The sequence below is a fragment of the Chiloscyllium plagiosum genome, chromosome 30 (assembly GCF_004010195.1).
Source record: "Chiloscyllium plagiosum isolate BGI_BamShark_2017 chromosome 30, ASM401019v2, whole genome shotgun sequence".
NCBI lineage: Eukaryota > Metazoa > Chordata > Chondrichthyes > Orectolobiformes > Hemiscylliidae > Chiloscyllium > Chiloscyllium plagiosum.
Window position 1 is genome coordinate 5495333 of NC_057739.1, and position 18391 is coordinate 5513723.

Here is an 18391-nt window from a genome sequence, read left to right on the forward strand (position 1 = left end):
TTCTCCTGTTCCTTGGATGCTGCCTGACCTGCTGCGCTTTTCCAGCAACACATTTTCAGCTCTGATCTCCAGCATCTGCAGTCCACACTTTCTCCCCTCAGAATCTTGTCTGGTTCAACAACATCACCTCTCACTCTTCTAAACTACCATGAGAAGAGGCTGAATCTGCTCAATCTTTCCTCTAAGATATGCCTAGAATTTGTCATAGAATGAATATTGCCTGAATTGTTACCAAGACACAAATATCCTTCTGTAAATAAAGAGACCAAAACTATGTACAGTTCACCAGATGTGGTGTCATCACTGGGAGAAAGTGAGTACTGCAGATGTTGGAGATTAGAATCAAGAGTGTGGTGTTGGAAAAGCACAGTAGGTCAGGCAGCATCCGCAGGGCAGGAAAATCGATATTTCAGGCAAAAGCCCTTCAACAGAAAGTGGTGTCATTACTGCCTTGTACTGTTCTAGCAATATTTCCCCACTTCCCCACTCTTTCCCCTTTCAAGTAAAACCAATATTACATTTACCTTCCTCATTACCTCCTGTATCTGCAGACTAATTTTTTGTGAATCCATACAAGATCCCATATCTCTATGTACCATGATGTTTCACAGTGTCTATTTAAATGCATTAATCATGAAAGCTTAGCATGCTGACATAGCAATTAATGAGGAAAGTTCAGAGAATGTTATCACTTATTGGAAGGTGAATTGAATTCTAAAGTAGGGGGTTATGTTTTAGTTATACAAGGCACTGATAAGATCATATCTGGAGTGTTGTATATAGTATTGGAAATCTCATTTACAGCAGGATCTAAAGGTATTGGAATAATTTTACACAAAGTTTAGAGGATTAATATCTGGAATAGGGAGATTGTCTAATGAAGAAAGGTTGGGCAAGCCAGACTTTTAACTGTACGCATTTAGAAGGGTAAAAGACAACTCGGTCACAACATATAAGATCCTGAGGAGTCTTGACAGGTTGAATGTGGAAAGGATATTTCATTTTATGGGAAAATCCTGAACTAGGAGTTAAAATTAAGGTTTTGGCCATTCAAGAAAGAGATAAGATAGTATAAAAGTTATCTTAGATGGTTGTATACCTTTGGACCTCTCTTCCCATAAAGGTGGTGGTAATAGAGTCATAGAGTCATACAGCACAGAAACAGACCCTACGGTCCAACCAGTCCATGCTGACCATAATCCCAATCTAAACTAACCCCACCTGCCTGCTCCTGACCTATCTCCCTCCAAGCCTCTCCTGTTCGTGTATTTATCCAAATCTCTTTTAAACATTGTAATTGTATCCACATCCACCACATCCTCAGGAAGTTCATTCCACTCAAACACCACCCTCTGTGTAAACGATTTGTCTATCATGTCTTTGTTCAGTCTCTCTCCTCTCACCTTAAAGATGTACTAGATATTCTTAAGGCCGAGGTAGATAGATTCTTAGTCAATAAGGGATCAGGGTGAAAGGATATCAAGGTAGGCAGGAATGTAGATTCAAGGTTACAATCAGATTTCCATGGTCTTATTAAACTGCAGAGCAGCCAAATGACCATTTTCTGCTTTTCATTTATATATAAATATACGTTGAATGGTGGGTTACCATGTCATCATCTGCCTAGTCAGTCAATATTGCCAATATTGATCTTATTTCTGTCTTCACACAAAGTTCAAACATTCACTTTCCAACAAGCATTACTAAAAAATCAGGATTGTCAGTCATGACTGATTCCACCACCACCCCATGCCCAACCCCCTGCAAGTCAATCACAACTCTCCACTGCTCCCCTGGTTAAGACTAACTTGCTAAGCAGAGAGCAAGACCATCTTGCTTCTGCAAAGCCCAGTAACATACAACTAGCACATTTAGATTAAACCAGATGGTAAACCAACATGTTACATTTCAAAAGAAGAACATATTTACGTTTGCAGTATCCTTTGAAGCGCTGGATAAGGAGCATGATGATTAAAAGTAGCAGAATTCCACTGAGGATGATGCACATATATGTGGGAAGGTGACTTGGACCACCATTTGTTACCACAACTGGACAGTCTCTTCCAGCTGACTCCAGCTGATCTTGATTCAAGTCTTCATTCCATGGATCAGAAGTTTCATCCGTTTTTATTGTCGATCGTATTGTGGTGGGATAACTTTCAGTTCTTAGACTAGTGGTCTTAGGGGATGTGCCCTGCATCCATTCTACATCGTTCCACATCATCTGTGAGGCATTTGTGATCTCGTATGTTGTTATCGCTTGTGTGGTAGTTTCTTGGGTGGTCAATGTAGATGTTGATTCCGAAGTAATAAAAGGAATGGATGTACTGGCTGGGTAATCATAATCTCCAGGAAGCATTGTGGTATCAAGAAAATCAAGGTCTGAAACAATTAAATAAACTTTAGATTTTTGAACAAGAACAAACCAAACCTGTACTGTCATTTGGATTGTTGATGTAAACGGTGTGGGTTGCCAGGAAAAATTGCAATTTAGACAAAACAATCAGATATATTCTCTTTTTTGGGGGATGGTGGCTCAGTGGTTAGCACTGCTGCCTCACAACACCAGGGACCCAGGTTTGATTCCAGGAAATGGGATTGTGCAGGAAAATGACGTTGAGGTAGATGATCATCCGTGGTCTTATTGAACAGTGGAGCATATTTGATGGGCCAAATGGCCTGCTCCTCCTCTATTCCTATGTTCCAATGCACAATCATTAAACTCATTCATGTTTGCTATCCATTGACCCATTTGACAACCAAAGCTTGGCACACTTATTGAGCGAAGTCAACTCTGAGCTCCTCTGATTGTGTTAGTTACATTTATCAGAAAAAAAAGGAGCAAAAATAATGAAAATATGAAAACAACTCACATCACCCATTTTATCCTATTGCAGAGTAAAAGTCCATCCCAATATGTTGAAAATGATTTTTAAAGCAGAAATATTAAGTAAATTGCATATATTTACATGTAACATTTTAATTCAAGGGTATTTAATATTTGGGGTTTAATATCTGTAGATGAGATTAGATTCCCTACAGGGTGGAAACAGGCCCTTTGAAGAGTAACCCACCCAGATCCATTTCCCTCTGACTCATGCATCTAACTCTACGGGCAATTTAGCTTGGCCAATTCACCTGACCTGCACATCTTTGGATTGTGGAAGAAAGCCCATACAGACACAGAGAGAATGTACAAACTCCACATAGACAGTTGCCCAAGGCTGGAATTGAACCTGGATCCCTGGCACTGTGAGGTAGCATTGAACTACCATTCCACCCCAATGCATATAAGGAGATCATTATGGTTTGGTACTTCAAACCGCAATGAAATGAAACTATACATGGAGAAGGCTGGGGCAGGGGACTCACTGGATGCTGAGGAAGGGTCACTGGACCCAAAATGGTAACTCTGATTTCTCTCCACTGAAACTGCCAGATCTGCTGAGCTTTTCCAGGTATTTCTGTTTTTGACACTGGATGCTGATTTTAGATGGCATGTAATCCCAATGCAAGTTTAAAAAGGTGCTGACAATTCTCATTTCATTAGATGACCCCAATGCTCCTTCTGTTCTGGGGACTTAGCCACAAGGACTGAGGGCTGTACTTTTGGTTAGCAGGGTTAGATCACATGGAACACAGGTAGACTTAGCCATTTGGATACAGAACTAGCTCAAAGGTAGAAGACAGAGGGTGGTTGTAGATGGAAAGTATTCTGCCTGGAGGACAGTATTGAGTGGGGTCCCGCAGGGCTCTGTTCTTGGGCCTCTGCTCTTTGTAGTTTTTATAAATGACTTGGATGAGGAGGTTGAGGGGTGGGTTAGTAAATTTGCAGATGACACAAAGGTTGGAGGTGTCGTCGATAGTACAGAGGGCTACTGCAGGCTGCAGCGCGACATCGACAGGATGCAGAGCTGGGCTGAGAAATGGCAGATGGAGTTCAACCTGGATAAATGCGAAGTGATGCACTTTGGAAGGTCGAACTCGAATGCTGAATGTAGGATTAAAGACAGGATTCTTGGCAGTGTGGAAGAACAGAGGGATCTGGATGTGCAATTACATAGATCCCTCAAAGTTCCCACCTAAGGGCGGCATGTTGGCACAGTGGTTAGCACTGCTGCCTCACAGCGCCAGAGACCCGGGTTCCCACCTCAGGTGACTCTGTGGAGTTTGCACATTCGCCCCGTGTCTGCGTGGGTTTCCTCCGGGTGCTCTGGTTTCCTCCCACAATCCAAAAATGTGCAGGTCAGGTGAATTGGCCATGCTGAATTGCCCATTGTGTCAGGTGAAGGGGTAAATGTAGGGGAATGGGTCTGGGTGGGTTGTGCTTTGGCGGGTCGGTGTGGATTTGTTGGGCTGAAGGGCCTGTTTCCACACTGTAAGTAATCTAATCTAAGTAGATAGGGTTGTTAAGAAAGCATATGGTGTTTTGGCTTACATTAACAGAGCGATCAAGTTTAAGAGCTGCGAGGTTTTGCTGCAGCTGTACAAGTCCCTGGTGAGACCACACTTGGAATATTGCGTCCAATTCTGGTCGCCCTACTATAGGAAAGATACAGAGGCTTTGGGGAGGGTGCAAAGAAGGTTTACCAGGATGCTGCCTGGATGGAGGGCTTGCCTTATGAAGAAAGGTTGAATAAGCTCGGACTTTTCTTTCTGGAGAGGAGGAGGAAGAGAGGAGACCTGATCGAGGTGTACAAAATAATGAGTGGAATAGAGAGTCAATAGCCAGAAACTCTTCCCCAGGGCAGGATTGACTGGTATGAGGAGTCATAGTTTGAAGATATTAGGAGGAAGGTATAAAGGAGGCGTCAGAGGAAGGTTCTTTACCACAGAGAGTTGTGAATGCATGGAAATGCGTTGCCAACGGTGGTGGTGGAATGTCATTAAGGACTTTTAAGCGACTGCTGGATATGTACATGGAGAGCAATGAGTTGAGGGGTGCGTAGGTTAAGTTACTATATTTTACTGTAGGATTAAACCTTGGCACAACATTGTGGGCCAAAGGGCCTGTTCTGTGCTGTACTTTTCTATGTTCTATGTTCTATCTCTCCAGTGCGGAGTGCTTGGAATCATTTGTTATGAAGCAGACCAAATCCCCTCAAAATATATTAAGATAACCCAGACTGTAATATGTAGAAAGAGTGGTTTTTATTTGTCATTTCTCCCATATACAACTGAAACAGTAAAAACGGGACAGCTTTCCTCCAGAACCGAGGGTGCTACATCGACAGCACAAACTACACACTCGTGCACAGCATAAAGGGCATACGAAGTGCAGTGTAAGGGCATACGAATTACAGTGTAATAGAAGAATGATAAATAATAAGACATTTTTCGAGTAGCAATTCAAAGTTTTGCAAAGAATTTCAGATGGGAAAGAGTCCGATCATACTGTGTTAAGGAGCCTGTTGGCTTGGGGGAAGAAACTGTTGCACAGTCCGGCCGTGAGAGACCGAATGCTCCGGTATCTTCTGCCAGATGGCAGGAGGGAGGAGAGTTTGAGTGAGGGGTGTGTGGGGTCTTCCACAATGCTGTCACCCTTTCGGATGCAGCGTGTGGTGTACATGCCTGTAATGGAGGGAAGAGAGACCCTGATGATCCTCTCAGCTGTCCTCACTATCCATTGTAGGGTCTTATGATCCAAGACAGTGCAATTCCTGAACCAGGCAGTGATGCAGCAGCTCAGGGTACTCTCAATGAACCCTCTGTAGAATGGAGGTGTGTGAGTGTGTGTGAGTGTGTGTGTGTGGGGGGGTGCAGGAGGAACATGGACTTTTCTCAGACAATGCAGAAAGTAGAGATGCTGCTGGGCTTTCTTGGCTGTGGAGCTCGTGTTGTGGGAGGGTCCAGGTGAGATTCTCTGCCAGGTGTATGCCAAGAAATTTAGTGCTCTTCACGATCTCCATGGGAAGCAGTCAATGTCCAGCGGACAGTGCTCACTCCATGCTCTCTTGAAGTCAACAACCATCTCTTTCGTCCTGTCCACATTCAGAGGCAGGTTGTTGGCTCCGCACCATCTGTTAGCCGCTGCGCCTCTTCTGTACATCTCCTCTGTACGCTGACTCTGTACGCTGGCTCTGCACCAGTCTGTTAGCCGCTGCGCCTCTTCTGTACACCTCCTCTGTACGCTGGCTCTGTACCAGTCTGTTAGCCATTGCGCCTCCTCTGTACGCTGACTCTGTACGCTGGCTCTGTACCAGTCCATTAGCCGCTGCGCCTCCTCTATACGCTGAATCTGTATGCTGGCTCTGTATGCTGCCTCTGTACGCTGGCTCTGCACCAGTCCGTTAGCCATTGTGCCTCCCCTGTACGCTGACTCATCATTTTTCTCATATTTTCTCATTTTAAAGGCAAGATGCCAAGTGTTGAGTTCCAGGTGCAATTCGATTGGTCAAACTTTCAGTATTGAAGGAAAAAGTGCTTTATTCATACACTATAGTTAAAATACAACAAAAGAAAGAAGCAGTTGGAATAATTTAACTCTGTTGGAAAACAGATTATTTAACTACGATGCAGTAACTGTCCCAATGCAGTAACATCTCATAAACACACCCTTTGCAAAGGCAATTTCAGTAAAATAGATTGTCTCACAGGCAGGTCTCCAGGCCAGGAAGAAAACCTTCAAGAGAAAACTCTGAGAGAGAGAGGAGCAGGGAGACATGTGCTACAGTTTCCAAACCCAGCTTCAACAACTGCTGCTGAAAGCCAAAACTAAAACTCTTGGCTCTGTGGGAGCTTAAAACCATTCGGGCTGCTTCTATTGTTCCAACTTTAAAAGAAAACCCAAGGCCTTATAAGCTGTTTACTCTATTCGATTAAAATGTTACCTCTGTCTTAAAATGTCTCTTCTAAAAAACCAGGACAAAATATACTCCGTAAAGCCGTAGAATCGTAACACTTGGAACCGTGCCATCTCTCAATGTTTAGAACATTAAAAGTGGAATGGAGGATTATCAGATCAGGGATTTCATTGAACAGCCTTGATAGGCTGAGAGGCCTGCTTCTACTTTCACATCTGATCTTACAGTCTTTTATATTGGCACTGTCACATTACAGGGATATCCCTCACCTGAGACCTGCGGGACTCACTGCAATGAGGGATGTTGTTGGAATCCAACATTTCTTGGAAGACACAGGAGAATACTATAAACTATCATTCCCATCAAAATATCCATTATCAAACAATGTCAAACTGCTTCTGCAGGGTTTCATTCATGTTGGTACACTGCCTCTTGATTAGATTCCCTACAGTGTGGAAACAGGCCCTTCGGCTCAACAAGTCCACACCGACCCTCTGAAGAGTAACCCGCCCAGACCCATTTCCCTCTGACTAACGCACCTAACAGTATGGACAATTTCGCATGGTCAGTTCTCCTGAAATGCACACCTTTGGACTGTGGGAGGAAACCCACACACACAGGGAGAAGGTGCAAACTCCACGCAGACAGTCACCTGAGGCTGGAATCGAACCTGGGACCCTGGTGCTATGAGGCAGCAGTGCTAACCACTGAGCCACCATGACACCCTTAACAAATACTGACATATCAATGTATTCTCTGAGCTGCTCCACCCTTAACATGCAACATGATTTAAAGGGCATTGTACAAATTTAAGCTATTGTGAATTGCAGCAATTAAAGCCCAAGATTTATAAATACCTACCATATCCTAGTGATCTCACAGCATCATCTGCAATAAGTCCCATCCTGTAGACTGAGATAGTACACACATGACTTGGTCTACGGTGGATAATTAGTGTGTCTTCTTCCACACCAAACAAAGTCAGATTGAATGTTGTCAAAATATTCTGTCGTTATTTTGTGATCACATAAAATTCTGTACACTATCACATTAGTCCCTATTGCTAACTAACAGTCCTGATACTAATAGATTAATAAAACATAGGCTCATGTCTAATAAGGAACGTAGATTGAGAGTATTATTCAAAATCTGTGACACCTTCTGTTAAAATATTCGCAATCCATATTTCATGTAGCAATGTTTGAAGTGACGGTCAGAAAAATGAAGTCTGCTTGATTTACAAATACGTTGCCCTTCGATGGAACACAGAATGCGTTAGGGCGGAATTGGATGTTTCTGTTAACATCTGCCTTAATGAGCCGAAGACTTCAGAAAGTTAGAAAGAAACCATTAACATGTTATTTGTTAGTATACAAAGTGGCTGTGTGGTATCAGAATAGGAAGAATGCTGGCGAGAACATTTCTGAAACTCTTAGGGAAAACACAGTTCATGCAATACAGCAATGACGTGGGTCTGTACAGTCTGTATATCACAAGCTTCTTGTTGTCCTGCTCATTTCATTTTGCTCAGGCACTGTAGTTCCTGGTGATAGTGGTAGTCCCAAAATTTTGAGTTTGATTCCTACCCTGTCACATGTTGTGGAATGGTTCACTTCTGAAAATGGCCACTAAACTGCTGGACAATATTCAGGTTTAGGCAAATAGGTGGCAAGTAAAAGTAATGTCACACCAAGCACCTCAAAAGAGAGTTTAACCAACTCTCCTTGATCTTCAATGGCAGTACACCATTGTTCAAATCCACACCCCACCACCATCAACATTCAGAACTGAACTGCACCTTATATTGCAAATATGATGGCTATGACGGCAGGTCAAAGACTGGGACAAGTAAGTTACCTTCTGAGTCCTCAAAGCCTTTTGCAAATCAGGTGTCAGGATTGTAATAAAGCTTCCCAAGCTAGAGACTATCTGCACCAAGTTGGTAACTTGATTGGCACCGTACCCATCACCAACACAGAGGAGCAGCACTGAGCATCTTCCCAGCTGGTGACTCAGTAAGCCCATTTCGACAGGACCTTCCAATCCTGTGACCTTTACCATCTAGAAGTACAAGATAGGGTGCAAGGTTTATTTTCCAGAGATATACTTTATCCATTAAATTTATATTAAATTTCCAATTGGATATTGCCAAAAGTGCAGTTCAGTTCAACTCCTACCTACAGACCACGTAGCCCTCTGAGGAATCAGCACAATTGCAATTGCACATGTACATTTCATGTGAAACATAAAATTCTTGGAACTTTGCAGTTTCCAGCCCGTCAGCTGGGCCTGAGACTATGGAGCAGTCTGGATAGAACCATGGCCCTGTGTGAGGAAGCTGCTTGGGATGAACCACAACAGAAGTGACCACATCCCTGTAAACAATCCAGATCGTTATAATTTTGTATATGTTAAAATGGTATCAGATTAAAAGTTTGGGAATTACAGGGCTACTGGAATGCTGGTCTTTATATTCAAGTGACTGCGGTACAATCAAGCCAAGGCCATGCCTAGAGCACTGAGAGTGATTCTAGGCACCATGAATAGACCTTGAATAGAAGTGCAACAAGATTTACCAGAGTGATGGTTCGACTTTAAGGGTTAAATTACAACCTGAGATTACACAAACTAGAGTGGGTTAAGGGGAACAGATATGTGGTACAGTGGCTCAGTGGTTAGCTACTTCACAGTATCAGGGACCCAGTTTGATTCCATCCTGTCTGTGTGCAGTTTACACATTCTCCCTGTGTTTGTGCGGGTTTCCTCTGGGTGCTCTAGTTTCTTCCCACAGTCCAAAGATGCTAAACTACCTTGTAATGTCTAGACGTGTGCATGTTAAGTGGACTAGCCATAGGAAATGTGCAGTTATAGGAATTGGGTGGAATGCCATACGGAGGGTTGGTGTAGATTCAATGAGTCAAATGACTTCAATCTTAACTGTGGGGATTCCATGACGTAGATAGGGTAGACAGAGGTAAATTATGTTCTTTAGTTACAGTGTCCAGGACTAAGGGACATGGTTTAAAAATGAGAGCCAGCTCTTTCAGGGAGGAAGTTAGGAAGCACCCCATCACACAAAGGGAGCTCAATGATTGGGTCTCAGTTGCAAGGAGAAATTGATGCAAGATCATTCATTTTAAATCTGATATTGATAGATTTTTCTAAAGCAATCATATTAAGGAATACTGGGGAAAGTCTGTGTGTGGTGTCTGTTATTTGGAGTTGATTACAGAATAACCAAAACCTCATTCAAGAGGTGAAATAGACCAGGCCTTTTCCCATACTCCTGCATTCTTAGATGTTGAGATATGACATTAAATCAAGATTCTCATTGGTCCTCAGGCAGAAATAAAACATCCCACACTATAGTTTACACTTATCCCTCAACAATACCATGAAAACAGATTACCTGGTTATCAGATTTCTATTTGTGGGGTTTTATTTCCTTACCTGCACACACATATGTATACAAGCTGAATATAGGCGCATTCTTGTTGTGATGTAACTTTGTGTGCCAAGTTTACAACGGTCGCTTAGCAGCAACAGAAACAAGCTGTAGTTGATAACTTTGAAAAATGCAATTTATTTTTGTCTTCAATACCCTCTGTTTCAGCCTTCTGTTTAACTGTGTACAAAATAGCCTGGTAGAGCCTTGACTTAACATAGTGATATTGACTCCAACTTACCTAGACATGTCAATAGACAATAGACAATAGGTGCAGGAGTAGGCCATTCTGCCCTTCCAGCCTGCACCACCATTCAATATGATCATGGCTGATCATTCCTAATCAGTATCCTGTTCCTGCCTTATCTCTATAACCCTTGATTCCACTATCCTTGAGAGCTCTATTCAACTCTTTCTTAAATGAATCCAGAAACAGGGCTTCCACTGCCCTCTGGGGCAGAGCATTCCACACAACCACCACTCTCTGGGTGAAGAAGTTTCTCCTCATCTCTGTCCTAAATGGTCTACCCCGTATTTTTAAGCTGTGTCCTCTAGTTCGGCACTCACCCATCAGCAGAAACATGTTTCCTGCCTCCAGAGTGTCCAATCCTTTAATAATCTTATATGTTTCAATCAGATCCCCTCTCAGTCTTCTAAACTCAAGGGTATACAAGCCCAGTCGCCCCAGTGAACACCCAGATCTCTTTGTACTGCCCCTTTACCTAAATTGATTCCATTTCGGTAGAAATCTGCCTTCCTGTTCTTGCCACCAAAGTGGATAACCATACATTTATCCACATTAAACTGCATCTGCCATGCATCTGCCCACTCACCTAACTTGTCTAGGTCACCTTGTAATCTCCTAACATCCTCCTCACATTTCACCCTGCCACCCAGCTTTGTACCATCAGCAAATTTGCTAATGTTATTGCTGATACCATCTTCCATATCATTAACATATATTGTAAAAATGAAGACTTGTCAAAAAGGCGATAGCTATCGTTCCTCCAGTGAAAGGAATCAAAGGATATAGGGAGAAAGGTTACTGAATTGGATAACCAGCTATGATCATTTTGAATGGGAAAGCAGAATTGAAGGGCCATTGGCCTATTCCCACTTCTATTTTCTATGTTTCCATTGTTTGTATTTTAGCTTCCATCACAATCACATCACATCTCAAAGTGTTTTATGACCAGTGAAGTGTTTTCGGGAAGTGTACACATTGCTGTAACGTAGAAAGATTCAGCAACCAATTTGTACACAGCTAGCTCCTATAAAGGCCATTGAAGTTAGTGGGCAGGTCAGCTGCTTTAGTGATGTTGGCTGGGATCTGAGATTTGCCTTGAAACCCCCAGTGAATTCCCTGAACTGCTCCTTGCATCCTGCCACTTCCTTATCAGAGAATGGAAGCTTGGAGAAGGCTATTCAGCCCCTCAAACCTGTTCCAATATTCAAACAAATCATGATACTCTGTATCTAAATTTCACCCACATTTCTTTAGATCTTTCTTTCATTCCTATTAAAAATAGATCAATCTCTGGTTTGATATTTTCAATAGTCTCCAATCCTTACTGCTTTGGGGGAGGGGGGTTCTGGGTTTTCATTGCCTTCTGAATGAACTAATGTTCCTCTGAAATCACCACTCAAACACTGAGCTCCAAGTTGTTGTGTTTTACCAAAATCCTCTATCAATTCTTTCAATCTTCTGAAACAGCTCAACTGGATCACCTCCTAATCTTCAAAGAAATGCAAGACTAATCTAATCAACGTCCTTCCAATATTTAATCTCCGCTGCCCCATATCACGTTCTCTTTCAAGGCCAATCTAGTCTTGGAGTGATGTCCAGAACTGAATTTCTGCTCTAAATGGTGTCCAATCAGAGCTTTTCATAACTTCACACCTCTTTCGTTCAAAATCAACATTCCATTGGCCTTTACAATGATTTTGTGTAACTGCCTACTAGTTTTCAGTGATACCAGTACCTGATCTCCAAGTCCTCCGCTCCCAGGTGGTTTGAAGCTACGAACTGTTTTATAACTGTCGCTGTCCATCACACTTAGGTGTAAACCTCCTCATCTCTCCAGTTATAAAGCTAGCTCTATTCAAAGGTAGTTCATAGCTTTTAAATACAGGATGTCCTGCTAGCTACCTCCCAGGATAGTTAGGGAACTGTAGCCTGTTTTAAATAATTAAAGTTCTTTAGAGATTAATTAAAGAATCATTAAAATTAGGAGATGCACATATAGGGTTGACAGTCAGAATATTTTTCCCAGAGTTGAAATGTCGAAAACAGAGGAACCTCAATTATCTGAACGAACTGGGCGGGAAGTATTTTGCTCGGATAATCGAACGTTCGGATAATTGAATGCTAGACAAGACAGTATAGCCACGGATCAGGACCTTGTGATTTTATTCAGATAATCTGAACTTCAGATAATCAAATGCTGGATAATTGAGGTTCCTCTGTACTAGAGGGAATGCATTTAAAGTGAAAGGAGAAAGTTCAAGGGAGATGTGAGGGGCAAATGCCTTACACAGAGAGTGGTAGGTGCCTGAAACACACTGCTAGTTGTGGTGGTGGAGGCAGATACATTAAGGGCATTTAAGGGGCTTTCATAAACTATGAATAAACATAGAATGGAGGTATATGGACTAAGGGCATGCAGAAGGGATTGGTTTAATTCGGTGTCATGTTCAGCACAATATTATGGGCAGAAGGGCCTGTTGCTGTACAGTTCTATGTTCTAATCATAAGTCATTCAGCCGTACTAACCCTCCAAACGACATCCCACTCAGACCCACCTCCCTATCCTATCCCTGTACACCTGTATGCCCCATGGCTAATCCACCTGTCTGTGGACACTTTGAGCAATTTAGCATGGCCAATCCACCTATGCATCTTTGGATTGAGAGGGGAAACCTACACAGAAACAGGGAGAACATGCAAACTCTACACAGACAGTTGCCCAAGGCTGGAATCAAACTCGGATCCCTGGCATTGCGAGACAGCAATGCTAACCACTGAGCCACATTGCCACACCATCGATGCCTACGTAAATAAAATCTACAAGCACAAAAGGAAGACTGTGGGTACAACATTAAAATTGATGTCTAAAGGTCAGATTGGAATTTACTGGAGGCTGGATTATTAAACCAGGCCACAGTTTGTTCATCTACTATGATGTAACCATTCAGAGATCTTGTGGTGCACTGGGTAGCATCCTTACCTCTGGGTGGGATGCCAGGGAGGTCATGGAAAATACGTTTATATTGTCATTGAGCAGGTCAATCACTAGGCTGCAAACCTCTCCAGTACACCTGATGGAAGGTAATAAGATAGGGCAGAGTCTCCTGATTAGCTATCCTGCAGAAGGTAGTGCATACTCCTGCAGTATGTTGACCATAAATGTGGACCAATCCATCGGAAATCCTTGCTCCACTCCATAGAAATGAGGACAGGAGAAAAGATGGACAGAATATAACTCTATAAGACAATACCCAGGATTACACTTGGTTGTGGTGTACACACACACAAATACACACACAGACACACATGCACACAGACACACACACAGACATACACGCACACAGACAGACAGACACACAGACACGCACACACAATCTGTGAATACTTACTGCATCAACTCACACAAAACAAAGCTGACTAAGGTGAGGTATGAGTAGAGCAGTCAGCAGGGACCTATACCACTCTCCCAGTGGGCATTACAGGAATGTACACCCTAACAAGAGGCAATGCTCATGAAACACACAAAAAACAGCCAGCAACTAGCTCCTGGACGGTTCAAACCTAATTGCAAGTCAGTGTCTTTGCAATTCATACTCTGCTGACAGTTAGTGCCGCATGTACTTCAACATAAATCCAAGGAAACTGTATCCACTGAGTCCTAGCAGCTTCAGGGGAGGGGAGACAAATGATCCATCACAGAGTGAGGGGACAGTGAGATGCTCATTACAGGAAGTGCCCCAATAACCACCACAGGATGGGCAGATGTTAAAGTACAAACTGCATTGCAAACTTCTCAAATGGTTCACCCTTACCTGGACCTGGCAATGCTGCACAGCAAGTGGTGGACAATTAAATAGGTTCAACCTTGGTCTGTAGTTATCTCTCTCTCTCTCTCTCTCTCTCTCCATTGACAGTCTGCTTGAGAGAGAGAGAGAGAGAGAGAGAGAGTGAGAGAGGGACTGAGTGAGAAAGAGAGCCATAGAGTCATAGAGCTGTATAGAAACAGACCCATCTGTATAACTTGTCCATGCCGACCAGATATCCTAAATCAATCTAGTCCCATTTGCCATCATTTGGCCCATATCCCTCAATACCCTTCCTATTCAAATACCTATCCAGATGCCTTTTAAATGCTGTAATTGTACCAGCCTCCACCACTTCCTCTGGCAGCTCATTCCATACACGCATCACCCTCTGCATGAAAAAGTTACCCCTGAGGTCTTTTTTAAATCTTTCCCCTCTCACTTTAAACCTCGAGTTCTGGACTCCCCCACGCCAGGGGGACCTTGTCTATTTACCCTATCCATGCCCTTCATAATTTTATAAATCTCTATAAGGTCACCCCTCAGCCTCTGATGCTCCAGGGAAAACAGCCCCAGCCTATTCAGCCTCTCCCTATCGCCCAAACCCTCCAACCCTGGCAACATCCATGTCAATCTTTTCTGAACCCTTTCAAGTTTCACAATATCCTTCCGATAGGAAGGAGATCAGAATTACATGAGACATTCCAAAGGCAGCCTCACCGATGTCCTGTACAGCCGTAATATGACATCCTGACTCCTATACACAATGCTCTGACCAATAAAGGCTAGCACATCAAATACCTTCTTACAGGCAATGGTGAATTTCCCTTATCATCTATTGAATGGGGAGCGCTGCATGGCCTAGAGGCAATAAAATATATGCTTTAAAAAGGCACGAGATTAGTTAAATATTCGGCAAAAGTACTGCCATTGTTTTTCTGGAGAGCAGATGCAAATGAACCCATGAGTTCAGAGCAGAAGTCAACCATTCTGTTGCTCGCTCCATCTTTGATAAAATCAAGACCAATCTGTTTGTGTTTCAAATTCCACAGTCACATCCTTAACCAAGAACTTTTGATTCTCCTGCCGAACAAATTCTACCCAGCTACACCTTAAAATTATCCAACGAGCCACCTCCACCACCTTCTGATGCAAAGAATTACACAACCCTCTGAGAGGAGAGGGCTCTGTACTGAAAGGGTCACCCCTAATTTTAAAACAGAATCCTCTGGTCTGGTTTTGGGCTGACCCACAACAGGGAACATTCATTCCACATCCATCTTGTCAAAAGCTTTTGAAACCTTATCGCTTGTTCCTCCAGTGGATGCAAGCCCAGTCTGATTCCTCGGTAGACAGCCCATTCATTCTAGGAATCAGTCTCACAATCTAAAGCAGTCCTATCAGCTTTGTTTACACATGCTTTGCATACATCTCTGTAATGCACTCCTAATATTCACCATTGGATTTGATTATCAAATGTCCATGCGTCATCTCCCCCAGTGGTGCTCTGGACTGACCTCTGTGCCATTGCCTGGGTTTCCGTCCGCTCCTTTCCTGAGTGTGGCATCAACCACAAGATGGAGGAGAAAGTGAGGTCTGCAGATGCTGGAGATCAAAGTTGAAACTTTATTGCTGGAACAGCACAGCAGGTCAGGCAGCATCCAGGGAACAGGAGATTCAACGTTTCGGGCACAGGCCCTTCTTCAAGATGAATTGGTGAGGCAGAAATCCATGGGATATGTTCCCTAAATTGCCAGCTCCCATCTCGGTCCTAGTATAGATTAGATTAGATTACAGATTAGATTAGATTACATTACAGTGTGGAAACAGGCCCTTCGGCCCAACAAATCCACACCGACCCGCCGAAGCGCAACTACCCATACCCCTACATATACCCCTTACCTAACACTACGGGCAATTTAGCATGGCCAATTCACCTGACCTGCACATCTTTGGACTGTGGGAGGAAACCGGAGCACCCGGAGGAAACCCACGCAGACACAGGGAGAACGTGCAAACTCCACACAGTCAGTCGCCTGAGGCGGGAATTGAACCCGGGTCTCCGGCGCTGTGAGGCAGCAGTGCTAACCACTGTGCCACCGTGCCGCCCTCTGCCAATAAACCAGGTTGCTGTCAGATTAAGAAGGTGAAGGTTGTGAAATTCTGTCGGGTGTACTCCTGGGCTTTTGATCACATGACATCTGATCATTTGGTATCATCAATGGGACACATGCTCCTCGCCTCTAAATGCTATTGCAGTTATCCTTGTTTTCCAATCTCTCCCTCGCTCTGTAACCTCCTCCAGCTTAACAATCTCCAGGATATCTGGTGCTCTGCTCGTTCTGACCTCCCTCTGCCTTCCCAAGATTAATATTCTCCCATTAGTGACTGTACATTCAGCTGCCTGGACCCTAACCTCTCCTTCAACCTCTCCACCTACTCTTCCCCTTTTAAGACACTCTTTAAATCTATGTCTTTCATTTATCCTAACGCCTCTTTGGTGGCTCAATGACAACTTTAATCTGCTGGCATTTCAGTGAGGCACCTTGTGACATATCGTAAAGGTGCTTTATCAATGGAAGCTGTTGTTGAATACACACGGAGAGCTCTGAGCGCCGAATTACAGCAGCTTCTCTGCTGCCCTGTTGCTGAGTCAAGAGCGTGCCCTTTCACAAAAGTAATTTCTTCTGCAAACCCTCTGCTGCCTCATATTAACCTGCACCCACCAACACAATCAGAGTCACAAACCAGGAGGACAACAGGGAGAACAAGTGCCAGAGCAAGTCTCCATGATAGACAGCACCTCCCGGAATAGCAAAACTATTATTCTGCTTTTCAAAAAGAAAAATGAGTCATTATCTGTCAACTCCATCTATACTTCCCGCTGCCTCAGAAAGGCAGCCAACATCATCAAAGACCCCTCCCACTCCCGTTATAATCTCTTCCAATCTCTTCCATCAGGCAGAAGATACCAATGCTTAAACACACGCATTAACAGATTCAAGAACAGCTTCGTCCCCGCTGTTATTAGACTTCTGAACGGACCTCTCAAATTTTAATTCTAATGTTGATCTCGTTCTTTGTGCACCTTCTCTAAAGCTGTAACATTGCATCCCTTGCTCTGTTCTATTACCCTAATGCCTTTGGTATGGTATGATCTGCTTGTACTGCACACAAAGCAAAACTTGTCACTGTACCGAGGTACATGTGAGAATAATCAATCAAATCAAATCAAATTTTAGGACTACAGTGAAGGGGGGGGGCAGGTGAGTTACACTTGAAGGAGTTAGAATAGACGTGATGGACTAAATAGTCTGCTTTTGGGATGTTTAGGATACAATGATACTTTTGTGAGTGGTTAATGCTTTTCTGATTAGTTCATACAAACTTGGATGAGGTGATTTTCTCTCAACAGACTCATTTGACCAAGAGCAAGTGAAACAAGTTTTATTTAACCCTCAAATGAATCCAAGCACTGACATCACCATCAGCCGCGCATGATATTTGTCTGCCAAATGACCCAAAGATCATTGTCAACTTACCTAAGAAAACGTATGCTAGTCATAGAGGGAGTCTGATTCCTGGGATGACAGCTTTGTTTCATGAGATGAGATTGGGTCTGTATTCACTGGAGTTCAGAAGAATTAGAGGAATCTCACTGACACATATAAATGTCTGACAGGGCTAGGCAGACTGGATACAACCAGATAATATTTTGCCGGGTCAGGGCTCCAGAACAATGAAGCACAGCCTCTGGGTAAGCCATTTTAGGCTCAGTCATAGAGTCTGACAGCATGGAAACAGATCTAACTCATCCATGCCAACCAAGCCTCCCAAACTGAACTAGTCCCATTTCCCTCTGCATGCCCAATGCCCTTTAAACCTTTCAGACTCATGTGCTTATCCTGAATGTTGTAACTGTACCTGAATCTATCACTTCTTCTGGCAGTTCATTCCACATATGAACCACCCTCTGTAAAGAAAAATGTTGCCCTCAGGTCCCTTTTAAATCTTTCTCCCCTCACATTAAAAATGTAACCCCTAGTTTTATACTCCCCCACCCCAGGAAAAAGAGCCTTGCTGTTTACCTTAC

The 18391-nt window shown here is 43.3% G+C and overlaps 1 protein-coding gene and 1 long non-coding RNA gene across 2 annotated transcripts in view; one reads left to right on the forward strand and one right to left on the reverse strand.

Annotated features, from left to right (window-relative positions):
* LOC122564730 (RING finger protein 225) overlaps positions 1-18391 on the forward strand; it is a 32883-nt gene that overhangs the window by 4255 nt on the left and 10237 nt on the right. The window lies entirely within an intron of this gene.
* LOC122564731 lies at positions 5715-15878 on the reverse strand. The gene is made up of 3 exons (XR_006315981.1): positions 15812-15878; positions 14781-14785; positions 5715-6436 (listed from the first exon to the last, which is right to left on the reverse strand). It is a non-coding gene; the product is annotated as an uncharacterized LOC122564731 (long non-coding RNA).